Source organism: Pavona decussata, unplaced genomic scaffold (assembly GCF_977016875.1).
Source record: "Pavona decussata unplaced genomic scaffold, jaPavDecu1.1 SCAFFOLD_114, whole genome shotgun sequence".
Lineage (NCBI taxonomy): Eukaryota > Metazoa > Cnidaria > Anthozoa > Scleractinia > Agariciidae > Pavona > Pavona decussata.
Genome location: NW_028145528.1, coordinates 3,592,109 through 3,611,430, shown reverse-complemented (window position 1 = coordinate 3,611,430; position 19,322 = coordinate 3,592,109). Strand labels below are relative to the sequence as shown.

At 39.5% G+C, this 19,322-nt stretch overlaps 1 protein-coding gene across 2 annotated transcripts in view; it reads left to right on the top strand.

Annotated features, from left to right (window-relative positions):
* The window catches only part of LOC146470275 (uncharacterized), a 56,125-nt gene that overhangs the window by 19,609 nt on the left and 17,194 nt on the right, over positions 1-19,322 (top strand). The window lies entirely within an intron of this gene.

Sequence of the window (19,322 nt, the reverse complement as noted above, 5' to 3'; positions counted from 1 at the left end):
GTGTCATTTATATCGTGCAGAATCTATTCCATCAGGGAAAAGGTAGCCGGAGCATAAGCCTAAACAGTCATTATTTGGTGTTATTTAAGAATCCACGAGACAAATTGCAAATCTTGACTCTGGCGAAGCAAACGTATCCCGGCCAAACGGATTTCTTTTTAAATCAGTACGAAGAGGCTGTGAAAAGACCTTTTGGTTATCTGTTGATTGATCTGAAAACCACTACCCAAGACAACTGTAGATTGCGAACAAACATCCTTCCCAGTGAAGAAGGCTTTAACCAAGCAGGGTTTCAAGGAAAAATTCTTCAAGAGCTTTTAAAATATCTGGAGCAGCAAAACATAGCGACACCCCCAGTACTTCCGACTATGCAAGAAATAAAGGGCAGTATGGATGGCATGCTTTCTCGAAACAATCTCTGGGAAGATGAGAAAGCTAAACAATACTTTCAGTTGCAAAACAGATACCCGGCTTTTAAAGAACAATTAAATTCAAGAACACGACCGGAAGAAATAATCAGCGCTGTTCCAGACTTAACATCAAGGACACTAGATTCTTCGACAGCAACGGCAGCATTCTCCACCCCCCTCAACCCCTTTAACATAACACCTAAATTAACACAAGCGGCTATCTCTCAAAAACCATACAAAGAAAGCCTCACCCCTGCACCACCCTCAAACCCTGCTTTCCTGACCCCTCCTCCCACAGTAGAAACACCATCACAACAAGCCCCGAAGCGAAAAAGGCGTCGGATTCAATTTGTAAATTATTTGGATGATCATGAAGCTCATGGCAAACGGCTGAGGAAACGTCGGCATAAGAAATTTAATCCTTACAAGTACTCCATGGGGAATGAAGATGAAGATTAATTAATTTCCATCCGCTTGAAATTGTGTATTTGACTCTTTTTTGTCATTGTTTTTTAATAAAGTTTTTAAAACGGTATCTCTTGTCTGGTTCTATTGCTAGCAATTATAAGTTGCGTGTTTCAATTGATCCTTGTTAAGAGCAGATGTCTGTAAATATCAACCAGAGGTGTGCAATAGCGAAAAATTCAAAATTCTCAAAAAAAATTCAGAACATAGCCCACGGTAAACTATTGCAAGAAATACATGTTTTACTTCGATCCGATAATTGTTTTTGATGTGAGGCTATGATCTTGAATTCACCGCTCCTGAACCGGGTTTTCGGTGTCTGACACCACATATTGCGAAGACCTTGTTTTAAAAATCAAACCAGTTTTGTTCCAAACGAAAAACATCCAGTCTGATAAAGTACATAGTTATGGACATCATGAATGGTATGTTACTCATCTGAAGTGAAAATTAAATATTTAGGAGATTTTTCAATACTTACAATTTTTTAAGCGATTTCTCGGGATGCCAAACTGACAAATTTGCGTTGAGGATAAAGATTTACACTACGTGAAAGAGCATCATTTCTTCTTATAAAATCCGCATTCAAAACTATGGGCAACAGAGAAGGAAATTTTTGAGGCCGCGGATTACAAGTAGTACTTTAGTGAAATTTGAGCTTTTCTGTCACGGCATTCCGGTGCTAAAACTCAGATAAACACAGCATGAAAACGTTTCAAACAACAATGGTTTATTAATTCTTGCTACAGGGCACTGCCTGTGCATGACCTATGCTTATAAGACTATTTTCCTTGGTTTTCTGTCTTTTAGGGACAGTGTCAAAAGAATTTAACGGAGTTCAAAGGCCGTACACGGGTCAGTTTACGTTGTCAACCGGTCGCATCACTAGTAAATATGGAATAAAATGAAACCAGGACTTCTTTCATTCAATCTTACTTTGAAAAAAATGGAGCAAATAGTTAAGAGTGCTATATAATTCATACCTTTGAGCGGCCACACTGGATGTTTAAGAAATATGGGACATCTATAGGAAACATCGTAACACTTTGAGCCGTTTCATACATTTGGTCACAAAGATTGTGTTACATACATTTTACCGGTAGACCGCTGACCAAAAAGCCTGGAGACTCTGGGTACGAGATTGCCACGGGATAGAAAGCGATGTTTCGTCCAGCTAGACCCCAAAGACAATTCATTATATAATCAGTTCAAACTGAGATTACGGTTATGGGTTATCACAAGTTCATCTGGTTGCGTCTACACTCGCGTAGTTGTTTTGATTTTTGATCAAGTTTTTCAAATTTCAGTCTAACGTAGCCTGCGAATACAGCCGCCTCTCATCGCTCTCATCCCCGAGGGGCGTTTCGCGAGGCTACTATGAATGCTACTCAAGGAGAGTTAAAAGCAATGTGACTGTCTAGTTCACCTGGAAAAGACCCAATTTTCAATTTATTTTTCACAAAAATTGTTTGTTGTATGATAGTTTTCACACGATAAAAGATAGTTCATCCATCAGTAATGGAATTTGAGCAGACAATGTACGGTTTCTTTGGCCTTAATGGGTCAAAGTAAGAACACGATCCAATAAGATCATGTTGCCTGAATATATGGTGCTATGCTCTGAATTTTTTGAGTACTTGCGAAAGCCGACAGGCACTAATATCGAGGTCATCTTGTGGATAAGTCTAGATTGCACAAATGTGATGCTCCGATCTCCCTTCGTTTGCTTGAAATGATTAGCTGCCCAACTTGATGGGACCGGCGCAGAATCGGTTTTCGCAGCGCCGTCTGACGCCATAAGCATCTCGATGTCTTGAGCAAATAGACCTGATTGGATGGCTGTCATCGATTTCGAAGATATCAATGGAAATTTTTCCCTGAAGTTTAGTCAGTTAGTTATGTCACTTTGTAGAACTGGCTTTACAGCCAAAGGAGCGTAGCTGTGCCGTCCAGGCTGTGAAACCCTGGCCCCCTCTCTCACAAAAATTGCTCCTACGCTCCTCCCTTATTCCTGGTGACAATGTACTGTGGTCGACTGCGACAGTGGTGACGCAACCCCGTTTCCCTCCTCGCTCTTACCCTGCCGCCTCCCCACTAAGCTCCCCATTCTTTACGTCGGGAGACTGTAACAGTGACAAAGCACAGGGCCAAATGACTTTAAAAAAAATCACTTAAAATCGTAGATGTGTGTGGATGTAATAACCAGTAATTCAGAATCAAATTGCAAGCGTTGTTAAAGGTAATTCTTATTTAAGGTCAGGAGTTTTGCGTTACAGTAATTCGATACCTGCTCTTCCTACGAGAAGCTTCGCCTCAGTTTTCAGTGTTCAGTGTGCAAACCCCTTGGCCCTTTGATAGTTTCGAATGTCTGTGCCACAATCTCTGATTGGAATACATTGGGTATTCGCTGAATTTCCAACACTTTGTCCACATTGTCCTCCAACAATCGAAGCATACTCACACGATACCATTTCGGCTCAATTCGTTTGAACGCCGTGAAACCAGAATCGAGCATTAAAGTTGGATTGCAGAGCAAAATAAACAAACTGAAGCGATCTGAATACCAACGTGGGCTAACTGCACGTTTAGAAAGTTCAGTGACAGAAAATACAGCTCACAAGTAAATCGCAGTTACAGTTTGTATCGAAGGGGCAGTGAAAATTACCCTTGGCATGCGCCCGGGGGTTACCATTCGAGCAGAGGCCCTTTGATCTTCTTAGATAGGTCGAAGGGCCACTGCTCGCAGGGTACCCAGGGTGTGAACCTTTATATAAAAATTGACGGGGGTGATCGTAGCTTTCGGGGGTTCAAATTCGTGGTTTGATACCTGTCAAAGGTATGGCGGTACCTTTTAGCCAGTTTTAGGGTATTGAGCGAAAACATATAAGAGAAAGTTATTATAAATATCAGTCAACTGTCACTGTCACATTTTAGAATTGGTACCACTAAGTCGGAAAATTATACAGACTACGGCTACAAAATAAATTCTGGTACCTTTTAGTGGTACTTTTCAAAAGTTATGACCATAAACTCGTCAATTTGACATAGGAGTCCCCCTCCCCCTGGGGGCAAGTGGTCTGCGCAAACTGTAACGCAATCTCTGCCGTGAAACGTATTTTTAAATCGCGGCAAAATGCATATATCGTTCCTGATTGATGTGATGATTTCTACAATGTACAGAAAGCTCGCTAAAAAGGTATGAATTACGTAGCACTTGTAGCTATTGTTTCATTTGTTCTAAAGTAAGACTCAATGCAAAACATTCTGGTCCGAATTCAAAACGTTGACTACGTAAACTGACCTCTGTGACCTTTATACGCTTTTGAACTCGGGGTCTAATATAACTGCTACAATCTTTTGTGCCTGCCCGAAATGATTGAAAACCATGGAAAGTAATATTATGAACGTGGGCCAAAACCTATAGCAAGTACCAACAAACAATTGTTGTTTGAAACGTTCATGTTGTGTTTATCTGAGTTTTAGCATCGGAATGCCGTGACAGAAAAGCTCAAATTTCACTAAAGTACTACTTGTAATCCGCGGCCTCAAAAATTTCCTTCTCCGTTGCCCATAGTTTTGAATGCGGATTTTATAAGAAGAAATGATGCTCTTTCACGTAGTGTAAATCTTTATCCTCAACGCCATGTACCAGTTAATGATTTTAGCCTCGCAAATTTGTCAGTTTGGCATCCCGAGAAATCGCTTAAAAAATTGTAAATATTGAAAAATCTCCTAAATATTTAATTTTCACTTCAGATGAGTAAAATACCATTCATGATGTCCATAATTATGTACTTTATCAGACTGGATGTTTTTCGTTTGGAACAAAACTGGTTTGATTTTTAAAACAAGGTCTTCGCAACATGTGGTGTCAGACACCGAAAACCCGGTTCAGGAGCGGTGAATTCAACATCATAGCCTCACATCAAAAGCAATTATCGGATCGAAGTAAAACATGTATTTCTTGCAATAGTTTACCGTGGGCTATGTTGTGAATTTTTTTTGAGAATTTTGAATTTTTCGCTATTGCACACCTCTGGTTGATATTTACAGACATCCGCTCTTAAGTTATATCAAATTGATTATATACTAAAGCGTCAAGATACTCCCTTGGGGTTTTTCAACAGAGCTGAACTAATTTTTATGCAACTTTAAGCTTGCGAACTCGCATGATTAATTGACTAACGGTGCGTGACTTTAATAGTTTTTCATTTCCTCGAGATAGATAGAAGAAAACGGTTTTGTCTCAAGGCAGCTTGAAGATCAATAACGTTGGTGAAAAAAGCCATTTTCAACGGTACTAACGTTTTGAAAATCGGAAAAAAGTTTTCCCAGTAAAGCGATTTCAAGAGTGACGCTACCAAGAGAAAGCGCGCTTTTATTCAAACTGACAATACAAATCTTAAGATCCAATCAGGTTGGGTATAGAGCGGGCAAGCCTGGGCATATCTATTGTTTCCTTTGTGCAAGAGTGACGCTCATTAGTAAACCTCGGCACTTATTAGTATGCAGGAAGACACTACCTAATCACTTAATTAGAATGGAGGAAGGCATTTTTTCCCTAGGTTATAACAATAGGTGACGTCATGGACTCGATCTTATGCATATCAGTGATTTACCTCGGCACCTCGACCTTACCTCGACACTAACGAGGCTTAATTTTGCTGAAGGTCTACTACTGCTTGCATTTCTGGTCGAGGAAATGGAAGAAAGGATGCTCGGCAAGCAAACAGGAAATGGAAAGTTCTCACTACTTTTATTAGAGATGTCTTAAGACTGACAAAATTAGGAAGTAAACTCATGCAATACATTTTACCTCTTAGACACGAGGCGATTCAATTTGCACACGTGCATGTGTGCAAAGCACAGAGTTTTGTAGGAGCACGGATGTTGTTAGATATTCTGTAAGGCGACTGGTTAATGGTATCGATTTGTTTCCTCGGCAGAAACTAGAAAAGCTGATACGAGGTCTACGCTATTTGTCGTAGTTGAAATTGGCGAGTTCCATGACAGCGACATCAGCAACATGACAAAACGATGTTTGGCAAAGAAGTTGGCACTGATTCCAGACGAGACACTAAAGCTACTAATTGTTACTAGCGAGTTGGAGCTGAAGTTAAGAGTTCCCGAAATTATCCAGGTTGGGTTTACTACATACGACAAAGATGCTGTGTCCACCTTGCTGCAGATTTTGTCCAAACGCTGGAAGACATTGGATCTCATTTCAATCATACAAGAGTTTCGTAGGGCTCTATCTTATAAAAGAGACCAGTACGGCACTGGCCACACATCCGTTCAAATTAAAAGTAGTTTGTCATCTATCCCGATACTCACTGACTGAAAAAATTTGAATGAGCCACCTCCCGTAACGAGGGTTGTCCAATATAGACAAACTGATACGGTCTGAAAAAAGCGGCCTTACGATCCGTACGGTTTGTACAGGCCGTAACGGCACTTTTCGGTCCGTATACGGTCCGTAAATTGCATCTCATTAAGGACACTTAGAAAATTTTCGCGTCTTATCTGAGGGAGGGCCTTGTACAGTTTGACGATCCGTACGGTCTGTACAGATCGTTAAGGCACTTTTCGGTCCGTATACGGTCCGTAAATTGCATCTCATTAAGGACACTTAACATATATTTCCACGTCTTATATGAGAGAGGGTCTTATACGGTTTGACGATCCGTACGGTCTGTACAGATCGTAAAGGCACTTCTCGGTCCGTATACGGTCCGTAAATTGCATCTCATTAAAGACACTTAAAATATCTCCTTGTCTCATCTCAGAGAGGGGCTTGTACAGTTTGACGATCCGTACGGTCTGTACAGATCGTAAAGGCACTTTTCGGTCCGTAAACGGTCCGTAAATTGCATTTCATTAAGTGAAAACTGAAGCAGCGAAGGAATCGATCTTGACCAATAGAAAGGTGAGATGAAATTGGAAATCATTTTAAGACATTGGGGGTGTTTGAAGTCAACTATAACAACTTATTATTGACAACCGGGCAACGCGAGTCCTTTGTTTATTAAATAAAAGGAAAGAACAATGAAGGAAAGAAAATGATCGAAATTCAGAGGTTTCTTTTTTAATAAGGCATCTTATACCAAACTTGTTTGAAAATGGGAATTTTCAAAGATCGGCCAGCGCGCATATCAAGCGGATTTAAAACAACTCCGTCTTATGCCAACCTAACAGCAAACCGAACGACTGGTAGATATGATAGTGTCGATGGGAACCGGTTGAATAGACTCGAGCCGATTGTTTGCGGCAAATTTACCAACAATAGCTAGTGCGATTATATCGAATAATTGTTGATCCAAACAATCAACCTTTCTGTCGAGGGAAGGTGACAAAATTGTAATGGAAAGTATTTAAACCACGATGCAGGATTGCAGCTTTCATAGCGCACTTTTCAAAAGGACGCATGATGGCAACGTTACGTCTGTATCGAGAAGAAACTCGTTTACTGTCACAATCAGAAGTAGTGGAGGAAAAAAGGCAGTTGACCAGAGTTATTGACGGGGACGCATTCTTTCCATTAAAATCGTGGCCAAAGGAAATGCGGCTCATATTTTGAAGAAAACCTGTGGGTGACACCGAAACCTTCAAGTTGGTTCTCTTTCTCATCGGTAACGGCTGTGAGCCAAGCCTTATTAGAAGATGGATAATGCTGGAGCAGCACTGGGAGGAAACAACAGTTAAAGCACACGTCGATTTTGTCTTCAACAATGCCGAGCAGAAAAGCCATCTGTGGTTCTACTTTGACGTAGACTACAACAAACTTCTGTACCTCAATGGGAAGAGAGTCATTACAAAATGATCTCTCACAACGGCTCCTTTAGGAGCCACCAAATGTCACTAAAGTTATTGACCAATACTACCGTACAGTCTACTTTTTCCATAAAATACTAATATTAATCTATAGTATTCTGCATTAGTCGTCAGGAAAACACGTTTCCTAATTCCAGTCGATTGTAAGGTTTTGTTTTGTATGAAACGAATCATTTAGTTTCTCACACTAAAGACAAAGGATACATATATTTGATGTATTTTACAGCATCAGCCCCTAGTTTACATTTTGTTTACTTCTAGTTTATTTTCTGTTTCAACGAGAAACGCATCATTTGGTCGCTCACGCTGATAGAACGAGGTAAACTGCAGGTTTCCATCGACCCAATTTTTATTTCGTCCCACTTACTGACGCATAACGGCGCTCCTAAAGAACGCGGGATCCAGCCGATTGGAATGTTTTGTAAGAAACGCCACAGGTGGACCACCCTCTGTTTGTGTAGTGTAATGACTGTTTGTAACTTGAGACTTTATATTCACGCGACTCGATCGGTTGAAATTTTTACTGAGTCGAGATATTTAAAGTCGCCTTTTACTTTTATGTTGAAATTAAGTTTCAAGGAAATGTTGAGTGAGTCACGCGTGGCGTTTTTTTTGCCATTCCGAGCCGTAGAAACCCTCCTCTGGTGCGTCAAACCGTACGGATCGTCAAACCGTTCACTCTTCCGTCGTTCAGGTAATGAGATGCAATTTTCAGACTGTATACGTTTTACGAACCATATTCGGACCTTAAAGTACCTTTACGATCTGTACAAACCGTACGGATCGTCAAACCGTTCACTCGTCGCCCAGGTAATGAGATGCAATTGTCAAACGGTATACGTTTTACGGACCGTAAACGGACCGAAAAGTGCCTGGTCTGTACAAACTGTACGGATCGTCAAAACGTTGACCCGTCGCTCAGGTAATGAGATGCAATTGTCAGACTGTATACGGACCGAAAATTGTCTTTACGATCCGTACGGATCGTGAGGCTGTTTTTTCACACCTTATCAGTTTATCAAACCGTACGGATCGTAAGGCTGTGTTTTCAGACCGTATCAGTTTGTCTATATTGGAATGTCTGACCGTAACCGGCCTTTAGTGCGCCATCCTTAGTCGAGCTATATGTGGATGTCCTTTGTAGGCGGGAGTTAGTGATACTTTTGCCATTGGTGGATTATTTGTGGCATTTGTATAGATGCGGTGTTAACAGGAAACAAGGAAGTAACCAACCTGCTCCCAGAGGCTGTCTTTATTCTTTTTGAAATCCCCAAACGTGAAGCAGTCCGTTGTCACCGCTTCGCGGCCCAATCCAGTTTAAGGAAAGGGAAGAAAGAACACCTATGGTACCGGGGTTGTAAGTAGTGTGTCTCTGTAGCTTAAAAAAATTCCTTTAAGGTCGACACACACGAGGGGACTAGTCGCAGGGACTTGTTTCAGGGCACACAGTATATTCTAGGTTTGAGCATCGACCACGGCAACGCAAATGAAAGCGTCATTTGAAAACTTAAATGAATATTATATTTACTTCGTGATTATACTAGCTCGTGCAGATTGCTTTTGTCCATTAAACTTACTGTTTTGCGGAGTTGCGGTCTCCGTTGGTTTTTGCTTAAATTCCCAATTAATAATCACAACCGTTATCGTAATCCCGATTTTAATCAATCGGAATAATAATTATTATAATGGCTGGTGACGGCTTATAAAGCCGCTAGCCTTGAGAGTGTTTCAGATCACTTAGTCACGTTTTCTATAATAACGATTATGATGTCATAAACACTAAATTGCTGTACAGTAATAGCCTAAAGAAATTATTTACCCTTTAATCAGAAAATGTGTAAATTTATTATATCTTTCAGTTAGTACGCGCGATGTGATTGGTCAATTGTGCGGGTCGTTTTCCACTGTATGGCCCACTAAACTTCAACTAGTTTTTTAGCGCCCGATTAACTTCAGTGACGTAATAAATATCTTACTAGCCTCGTTGTCTCGGTGTGGACTGTAGATTATGGATCTTCGTTTTTTCCCGGTGATTTATGGCCCACGCGCTTCGCTCATGGGCCTTAAATCTACGGGAGAAAACTAGGTCCGTAACTTACAGTACGGACCTCGAACTCGGTTGGTAAGAGGTATGTATAAATTCAGTGTTCTTTTTGTGTTAACAGTTATAGTGCAGTGAGTAATCATTAATAATCATTCGCCAGTTTGTGCATTAAATTAAAGCCAGGTAAGGGTGCGGGAAACATGTATTCGCACAGAGGGAGAATTTTCTCTCCTCATTCAATTAAAGCATCCTATGGGAACATCTCCCAAAATGAAATGTCAATCTCTAAGTTTGTGTGCGTTGTTGTCGAACTGCGATGAATTCAGAGAGCTGATATCCAAGACAAGAACACAACATTGCAAGTACAACTCGCTAAATCTGAGGTTGGAATTATAAAGCTTTTCTTTTTCTTTCTTTTTTCTCTTGGACTTTGCAGGAAAAGCAGATCTTGGCAGGGATTTTTGGAATCCGAAAAGAAAATTAAGGGGCAACCATGCATTTTTTAAGGGATGATTAAGTCCAAATTTGGGGGGAAAATGTTTTGTATTTTAGCACTTTTTAGAATTGTTGTTGCTTAATTATCTCTAAGAAATGGGTGGTTACCCCCAATTTCTTTGTGGATTCCAATAAGATCTGCTTTTCCCGCATAGTCATAAACCGCGTAAAAATACCGTCCTTAATTCAGATGCAGTAGCGCTAGGAACATTCATTTTCAGTTGCTGCCTGGGGGCCACAAACGTTAACTCGTACTTAAGTTTTCCTGATATCAAATCAACGCAATTTTATTAGCAGTAATGGGTAGCGTATATGTCGATTATAGTGTTTAGCAAGTTGATAAGCTCCATTTCTTCTAAAAGCTGTTCTTATTTTGGCTGGCAACACTATTCGGTTTGCTGGTTGTAGCTCTCAGGTTAAAATGATGTTCTCTAGATTGTTATTTTTCTGCTTTGATTAATACGAGATTAAATTGACAAAATATTGCTCTTTGCTTGTTTTATTTCAACAATTTATGGTGATAGGTGGTGATAAAAATGTGCTTATTTATTACGCGTACCTAGCCTGCACGCGGCCTCGGCCCACTTAGCCTCTGTAAGAGTTTCACCCTTTTTTCAGAAGAGTTTTCAAGGTTATTTATTGTTTTGGAAATTCTTCAAATACTTGTTGTGAAAAGGATTCCCAAGATCATGATCTCGAATTTCCGGGGGGGGGGGGGGAGGGGGGGAACAGGTTTAAAGGGACAGAGTGTGTTGACCCTGTTTTTCCTAGCTACGGAGAGGATTCAAGTTGATTACATTTTGATAGCTTGTCAGTACTGAAAACCGCTACTCTACATACATCTGTGTACGATTTTGAAGGAAGGTTTTGACGATTTTAGAGAAATAGTTAAAAATAAGATTGAAATTTTATCGTTTCATGTTCAAAACTTGAAATTCTCACGGGAGGTAATTCGGATCGAGCAGAAAACGTCGACCTGACTAAAAAAGACCAGTGATATTCATTTAAAACGATGGACAACAGGGAGAAAAAAACGAAGCTTTTATGAAACTACAATGGCCAAAGATGCCTTAAAACTCAAAGTGGTAATATAGTCTTTTGTATGTACTAGACTAGTCCGGTTGTCTGATGGTGTTGAGGGGCTAGCGCCCTTTTGATTTTGAGGAGTATTTAATAGAAAGGAACAGTCAAACGGCATACAGGAATAATTCAGTGGAATAAAATTTACCGTGACAAATAACACGAAGTGCAATTCACAGTGGAGTTGAGCTCTCGATCTAACTGAATTTTGTCCTAAATGACCCTCGATACCGACTTCTCAGTCCAACGAATAGCATAAACTCTGGTTCAAACTAGCGAGAAATCGATACAAAGAATGTCACCATATTTGCTATTATTTTCTCTCATGTCGTCATACCGTGATTTTCACATTGGTGACTGTAAATTAAGTTGACATAAACTATTTTTTTTCAAGTTTTTGTGACCTTGCCTTTATGTCTTACTTGCGTGCTGTCACAAGAGTGAACCAGGAATTATGGATAACATGGCGAACCATATTTTCATATAGTAGGTTACATGTTGCTTTTACACGTTTACTTTATTTAGTACTTTGTTCCTGTCATATAACAGATCATTAATGAAATTTTCTTTTTCCATTGTATTGTAGTTCACATTTCGATATGGTAGACTCCGAAACCTGGTATTAGCTTTTACAGTATTAGTGACACTAGAAAGTTTTGTGTAAGTCTAAGCAAAGAATAAGGACTTAGTTTGAGAAAGTAGTTGGTACAAGCCTTAAAGAGCTCCATTTCAAAACAAAGCCCAAAGTGAAAGTCAGGTGGATGGTCAGTTTTGAAATTAACCTTTCAGGGCAAACTCTTTTTCGCTTAACAAACACACCACCGTATGCCTAGTAACTCAAGGGTGTTGTAGTGTGATGAGGTTTGCCATGTGACTAGTCGTCGCCCAAACCCCGACTCAAACCCAAAACTAACCTTAACTCAAAGAACTGACCCAAAGGCCAAAGCAATGACACTAATTCTGCAATCCCAAAAATAACCCTGGGTTGGAGTGAAGGTTAGCAATTGCTGTTTCTTGAAGGTGTCAAATGTTCAGGTCACGTGATTGGAATTGTTCCCTTAACCCTTTGAATACCAGGCGTGTGCTATATCTTTCAATGACTTTTTGGCAATAAATTTTTTCCATCTCAAATAAAGATGAAATAAAAATATCTGTGGTCTTAAGAAACTGTGGGCTTAGGCTAAATTGTCGCGTGATGCAAGTGACGGTTGCCAGTTTGTTCGAGTTGACTTCTGTTTTCGTTGATATTTATTTCCGTTCCATACTTCGCCACAATCGTGTGTTTTAATTTAGGTCTGTCACGCATACTTCGATGATTTCGGCCCGCGTGCACGATCCATACAAATACATTCATCTGTTATCATTTCTTTCAATTCCGGCCTACTTTAGGAACGGCGTGTTTATTTGCATTTGGCATCTCGGCTGCCGTGTTCTCAGAACGAGACATACACATTCATTTCTTCTTTCATTCATTGCCTCTCTCGTTGCCTTCTGTTTTCGTTGATATTATTTCCGTTGCATACCGTACTTCAACAATGGTGTGTTTATTTACATTAGTTCTTCGGCATGTAGAATCCTTACTTAATGAGATGCAGTTTCACCACTAGAACGAGTCGTACGACTCGTACGAGTTTGCCAGGCCAGGACCTCCTTTAATGAGATGCAGTTTTACCAAATCAAATTAAACCTCATGTTATCTTCATTAAAAGTATCACACTCACCACTTGCTCGTGCGACTTGTACGAATCGTAAAGGCACTTTCACGACCCGAATAAGTGGTGAGTATTGGACATGACTGATTTTGTGGATGGATTCCAGGACTTACCAAGGCAATTTGGGCGAGTGTGGAGAAGTAAAATATTCAATGGATTCGAATTTTTGCTGGTAGTACTGGGCTGGGTGCCTCGACACTTATAAAGAAAACTATGAAATGGAAAGAGCAGGAGTTCTACGCTCGCGCTATGGCTGAATTACCCAGAATTCTTTTCGGGTGTCAAGGGGCAACGTGAGATACGCAAGACTGGGTCCGAATAAAATGGCTGAAAGCCCCCCGGAAAACGTTGAGAGGAAAACTTCCAGTCAGATACCAAGGTATGGCCTTGAGGTTTGCTGTAAATGTACACTTTTTATTTTTGAACAAATTATTTGGATTAAAAATTTCCGATGAATAAGTGTAATTTTTGGTGTTGCTATTTGGCCGAAAAATTGGCATTTTGGGCTTTGTTGCCAAACGAACGGTGATATGCAGCGAAAATCGGGAGGTGTAGTCGGTTTGCTGGGTGTGATGATGGATATATACATCAGCTGGTGCCATTCACACATTATCATGACGTTGTAACTTAAGTTAGACAAGAGGCAATTCATAGAAGCAAGAACGGTGTTTTATACGCAAATATGAGTTGGGATGCAAAGGGTTAAAGTGATCCTATGTGAAAATATAGCTGATTCACTTAGTACGAATATTCCTTAGAGCGGGAGAGTCCCTGGGCAATTACTCTTACCGAACCAGTTCCAGAAGCATTTGAATTCCCCGCTTTTGATTGGCCAGAAAAATGTTGCAAATGCTTCTGGAAATGGTTCGTCAAGAGTAATTGCTCAGGGGCTCTTCGGTTTTTGAAGTAAACTTTCGCCCAAGAAAATCCCTTCCACCCGACTAACTGCCCCTGGGTATCCGAGGATGGGGTTTCCTATGGGTAGTGGCTACTAATACAGGGATATTATTTTCGGGGAAAGCGGACTTTAGCAAGTGATTTTGGTATCCAAACAGAAAATTGGGGGCAACCATGCATTTTTCAAAGATAATTAAGCTTTAATTTAGAAAAAGAGGCCATGTATTGCTTTGTATTTTACTGCTTTTTAAAATAATTGTTACTGAAGAGTAAATGTCCCTAAGCATCAAACATAATCGTCAAATCGCGGACACAGCTCAAAATTCGATTTCGCTCATACTTTTGCTATAGATAGGCCTTTGACCCAAACTAAACAAAACAGGGTTAGTTCGTTTTAAAATTCGTTTCCTTAAGAGTAATTTAATAAAAACGTTTGCGTTGGTTTTGAGGCTAATTTGGATCGAAATTTCACAATATTCATAGCATTCTAGTGTTCGTTAAAAATACACTGTAAATCTTCCTTTGCTGGAACTTTATAGTTTGGTCTCTAGAAAATTCAGCAGTGATAAGAAAAGCGGTTATTTTCTTCCTTAACAACGGTCATGGGTTTTTTCTTGAAGCCACCTTCGATACTCTTTTCAAATAGTTTTGAGGTACCTTAAAATAACTCCCTAAAAATCATGTCGGTACTCCAAACTAGGACCTCAAACTATACTGCAGATACAAATAAAGGATAGATGTCAAAAGTTATGCTGGCATTTTTTTGGGATGTCGGTTAGTTGTGTGATACGACTTCATTGAAGTTTTCTAATATGACAAATTTGCCGACGGACGCCATTTTGAAAACTAAGGGGCAACACTAAAATCAGGAATCCGGAATCCGGAGTACGGAACAGAGACTCCGGATCCAGAGGAATCCTCAAGATTGATCAATTAGATTGTACAAAAATTGTCTGAAAATATTGTCAACGCATATGTTATATTTTTCGATTCGTAGCACCAGAGAAAAAATCTAATTAAGTCATTATTTCCTGCAAATGAAAAATGATTGGTCTCACGGTTAAAACATTTAAAAACGATCGAGCGTACAGTAAAGAAAAGAAATTTGATAGTCTATATCTTCATTTTGAAACTATGTTAAGGTTTTCTGGAGACAATCTTTGTACAACCTAATTGTTGAATCTTGAGGCTTCCGCTGGAACCGGATTCTGGATTCTGGATTTCGGATTTCAGATTTCAGATTCCGGATTCCGGATTCCGGATTCCTCCTTTTTGTGCTGCCCCTTTGGAATGGGTTTCCTGGAGAACCAGACACTGACTGAGCATGTATTTGAGTTTGTTTGTTTGTTTGTCTTTTTTTGTTTTTTTTCGAAAGCGTCAGTCCAAAATTTCCCTTTTTTGGTGGATCAAATATCCAAGAATAAAATGTTTCGGGACTACTACAGATTTTCACATATCCGACAAAGAAATGGATTGAAATAAGCTTACCTGTTTGTATCAAATTACCCTTGTCGAAGGGCCGTTTCTCACAGTAAACGTCACATGGCCTTCCGTCATTACTTTACCCCTTCAATTTACCTCAAGACGGCAGTATAAGTCCAAAGTGTATTGAACTCCATAATGTCTATGATTATGTACCTGTTCTGTCCAAAACGGTGCGCTGTGACCCGCGGCAATCGTGAAACCGTAGCAATGCCAAGTATTGTTTGAATACGTGCCTCGGTTAAAGAGTCTCTTGCAAAGTGGAGAAAGCAAATCAGTCGAAACGAAACTCGAAATGGAATAAAAACAAATATCATGAAAGGATAAATGCCGTCATTACATCAAATTCGAAGCAAAGACAGTTATCTCGCAAACCCGGTTCTCAGTTTAATAAAACTTATTAGAATATTTACTGAAATGAACAACCTTTCGGAGCCGACTCTTTTCTTTCATGTTTCCGAAATGCGGCTGTTAACCGAAAGCTGATACGTCTGGTCAGAAGAAGGAAAATGTCTTTCTCTCTTTTGGTCGGTGACGAATGTGGATGTGATTCAAGAAGTAGGATTCTGTCGTGTGGGATCCTACCTCTTGTGTCGTGCAACAAGAGTGTATCAGGTCACAAAAAACTGTTGAAATTTAGTGGCTGTGAAACGGAAGTCGAGCTCATACTAGCAAGAAGTGCCAGCCTGTTTTCAAACACCGCCGAACATCCAGGAAATGACCATATGTCCCTTGCACCGTGAACGTTTGGGTATTGGTTGGCGGTAATCTCGTACCCTGATCTCAGTCGGTTCGGGAATGTCGAGATTAGGTTGGAGATCGATAAAGTCATGCAGCTTGGCGAGCGAGAAGAAGTTATCAAATTTCCAGTTAAAATGTTAAGGGAGCTTTGTGAGAATCTGGGATTAAATGTGGATGGAACTTACCGTTCATTGATCTGCTTACCCAGCTTGTTGGGGAAAGGTCATGTGCACGTAAATGACACCTGCCAAAATTGTAATTATTATAATTATTATTATTATTATTATTATTATTATTATTATTATTATTATTATTATTATTATTATTATTACAGTCAACTCTCTTGTAAGCGACCACCCTTGGTGCACGACAAAGTGGTCGCTTACGGGAGGTGGTCGCTTACGGGAAAGATCAACAAACTAAGCCTAATACTCGATTGATTAATTAATTACAAAAAAATGTTACCTTAGCAGCTAAAATCAAGCAAATAGAAACTTATTTATTTGATTTTTTCACATTTATTTATTCTTCTTATGAAACTTTGTATAACATGGTTCATGGTTCATTCTGGAACAGATCACTGTAACAATTCCCGTTTACCTAAAGATCTAATTGTAGCCATCTTCTCTGTCCGTAAACTGTCATTATCTGTCTGTCAGCAGTACGGGGAAGCGTCATCAAAATTGAACCTTTGTCACTTCTGAGTAATGATTTACATGCGATCATACGTGATTATGTTGTGTGGTCGCTTACCGGAAACAGAAAACAAAAGAATGTGTCATTTCTGGCCTAAAAAGTGGTCGCGGTCCCTTAAGAAATTTGAGTGGTGGTCGCTTACGAGACAGCTCTTGAAACAGTATTTAACTGAGAAACAAAACCGTTGTTTACAAGGTGGTCGCTTACGGAAGGTGGTCGCTTATGAGAAGTGGTCGCTATGAGAGAGTTGACTGTATTATTATTATTATTATTATTATTATTATTATTATTATTATAACCTTCCCAAATCTCACATTGTAAGCTGCAATTGGACAGTGCACCATAAGCTAAAGTTGCCGAAAATTTGGCATTAATAAAGGAGTGTTAGGGAAGACAAGTCTGCCAGAATACGTTTTCATATAGCATTGTTTATTTTGACGAACCCCTAAGGTGTTTAGTTTATGTGTGGTTGGTGCACTTCATGCAGTCCTCGTTTGATCAGAATTGGATATAATGAAAGTGTTTGCAATAGGTTAAGGACGAAGATCGAAGGGCCAGATTCTCTACCTCCGCTAGAATCTGGGCTAAAATAAATTCTTGTTCTTTTTCAGTCACAATTTTTGAGCGACAAATAGAAGACGCTGTGCGTGAGTTTGCCCCGCGCGCGAAAGTCCTGCGAAACGGTAACTGTCTTGTCGCGCGCGACCGTGAGTTTCATTTTAAAGAAAATGGGTGGGAGGGTGGGGGCATAGACCCTATGCAAAAATGACTGACATTTTAGTATCCTTTTGTTTGCATTCAAATTAGCCTCACTAGCCTCGTTATTGAGTTTAAAAATCAAAAGAGTATTTTACCTTGAACGAGGCTAATGAATGCAACAAACGGGAATGTTAAAATGTCAGTCATTTTTGCATAAGGTATATGAACACCCAGTTATATGGTACAAGCTGATCACAGTCAACTTAAAAACATTTATTCATTTTCTATTTTTAGTCAACCTTAGCCTGAAAGTGCTTTGAAAAGCCTTGACTTTTATTCAATCTTTTTTTAAGTTTGTAAAACAAATGTGTACTGCAGTAAGCCACCCATTTGCCGGTTTATTGGTTGGAGTTCCCGTTGAGTTAATTCACGTCTTCCTAGACAAATAGCGACAAAAAGTTTATTGTCTTTTTTCGCTTAGCTTAAGTTATAAAATATGTTTGCCAGTTTTGACCTTTTCCAGTCTCAAGGTTCGCGTGAGCGAGTTTTGCCAAAGAAGGGGTATTGGAAGTTGCGTGAGCGTGACGCAAAGTAACACAAAGTGACGTTCCGTGTTGATCACGTGAATTTCTGTAAAACTGTATTCGAAATAGACGAAAATACTGCACAAATTTCTGGTTGGAACGGCTGAGCTCGCGGTGAAAGATTCACAATGGTTTGTAGCTTGGCTTGTATAGTAGGGAACGTAAGATTAAACCGAGAACTTAGAAAATAACGGCAAAGAAATCAAGTTTGTTGAAGGTCAGTGACAGGAATGAGGTGAGTCACGGCAAAAATGTAGAAATTATGCAAAACCATTGCCAGACGCGATTTTGTTATGTTAACTTGCTACACTTTAGGTTATGATTTCAATTCACAAAAAAGAACATAAAAGGGATTTACAGCAGTTGATACTTCGTACAAATAGATGTTTCAAGCGGCTTATTTGAATAAAACAATGTAAGTTTTATAAACAATTCAAGTGTGTTTGTTGTTCATTTCAAAATGGCGGATAGTGAAAATATGCTCAGTTTAGAAATGTTTTTTTCTTAACGTACGAAAGATCCCAAGAAATTGAAGCGATAGAAACTGAAAACTATCATAAATTGTACCCCCAGAAGGTTTTTCGGTGAGATTTTTTGCGTACCACAGGTAGTTATGGCTAGTTTGTTGGAGGTCCTAACAAAGCCTTTAAGAGAAGCCGTTGGCATTCCTTAAAAAAAAAATCGTAAAATATTTATAAGAAGAGTTGCCTGGCTATGTTACAAGTCAGAGAACTAAAAAAGCATTTAATGAATAGGATTTGCGTGTAAGAGATTCAAAAGTTACGATTGCTTGATTCGGTAGCTTAATGAATGTTGACATTATTTGAGGCTTTGTTGACCAAAAATGCCGTTGATAATTTAAAATTCGTTTCTCGTTAACGAGTGGTTATTTGGTTAAATGGATGTCCTTTTCATAAGTGTGGCACTGGGGCCTATCAATCTACAAAGTATGAGCGAATTCGAATTTTGAGCTGTGTCCGGGAATTCTTTGGTTTTTAAAGACATTTACTCTTAATTATCTCTAAATGCTTAGTTATCCCCAGTTTTCTTTTTGGATTTCCATAGCCCTTGCTAAGATTTGCTTTTCCCGCATAGTCATAAACCGCACAAAAATACTTCGGTCTCAGTAGGCGCCGTCCTTAATATTATTATGCAGACCAACTTACTGACACAAATCCTTCATTAT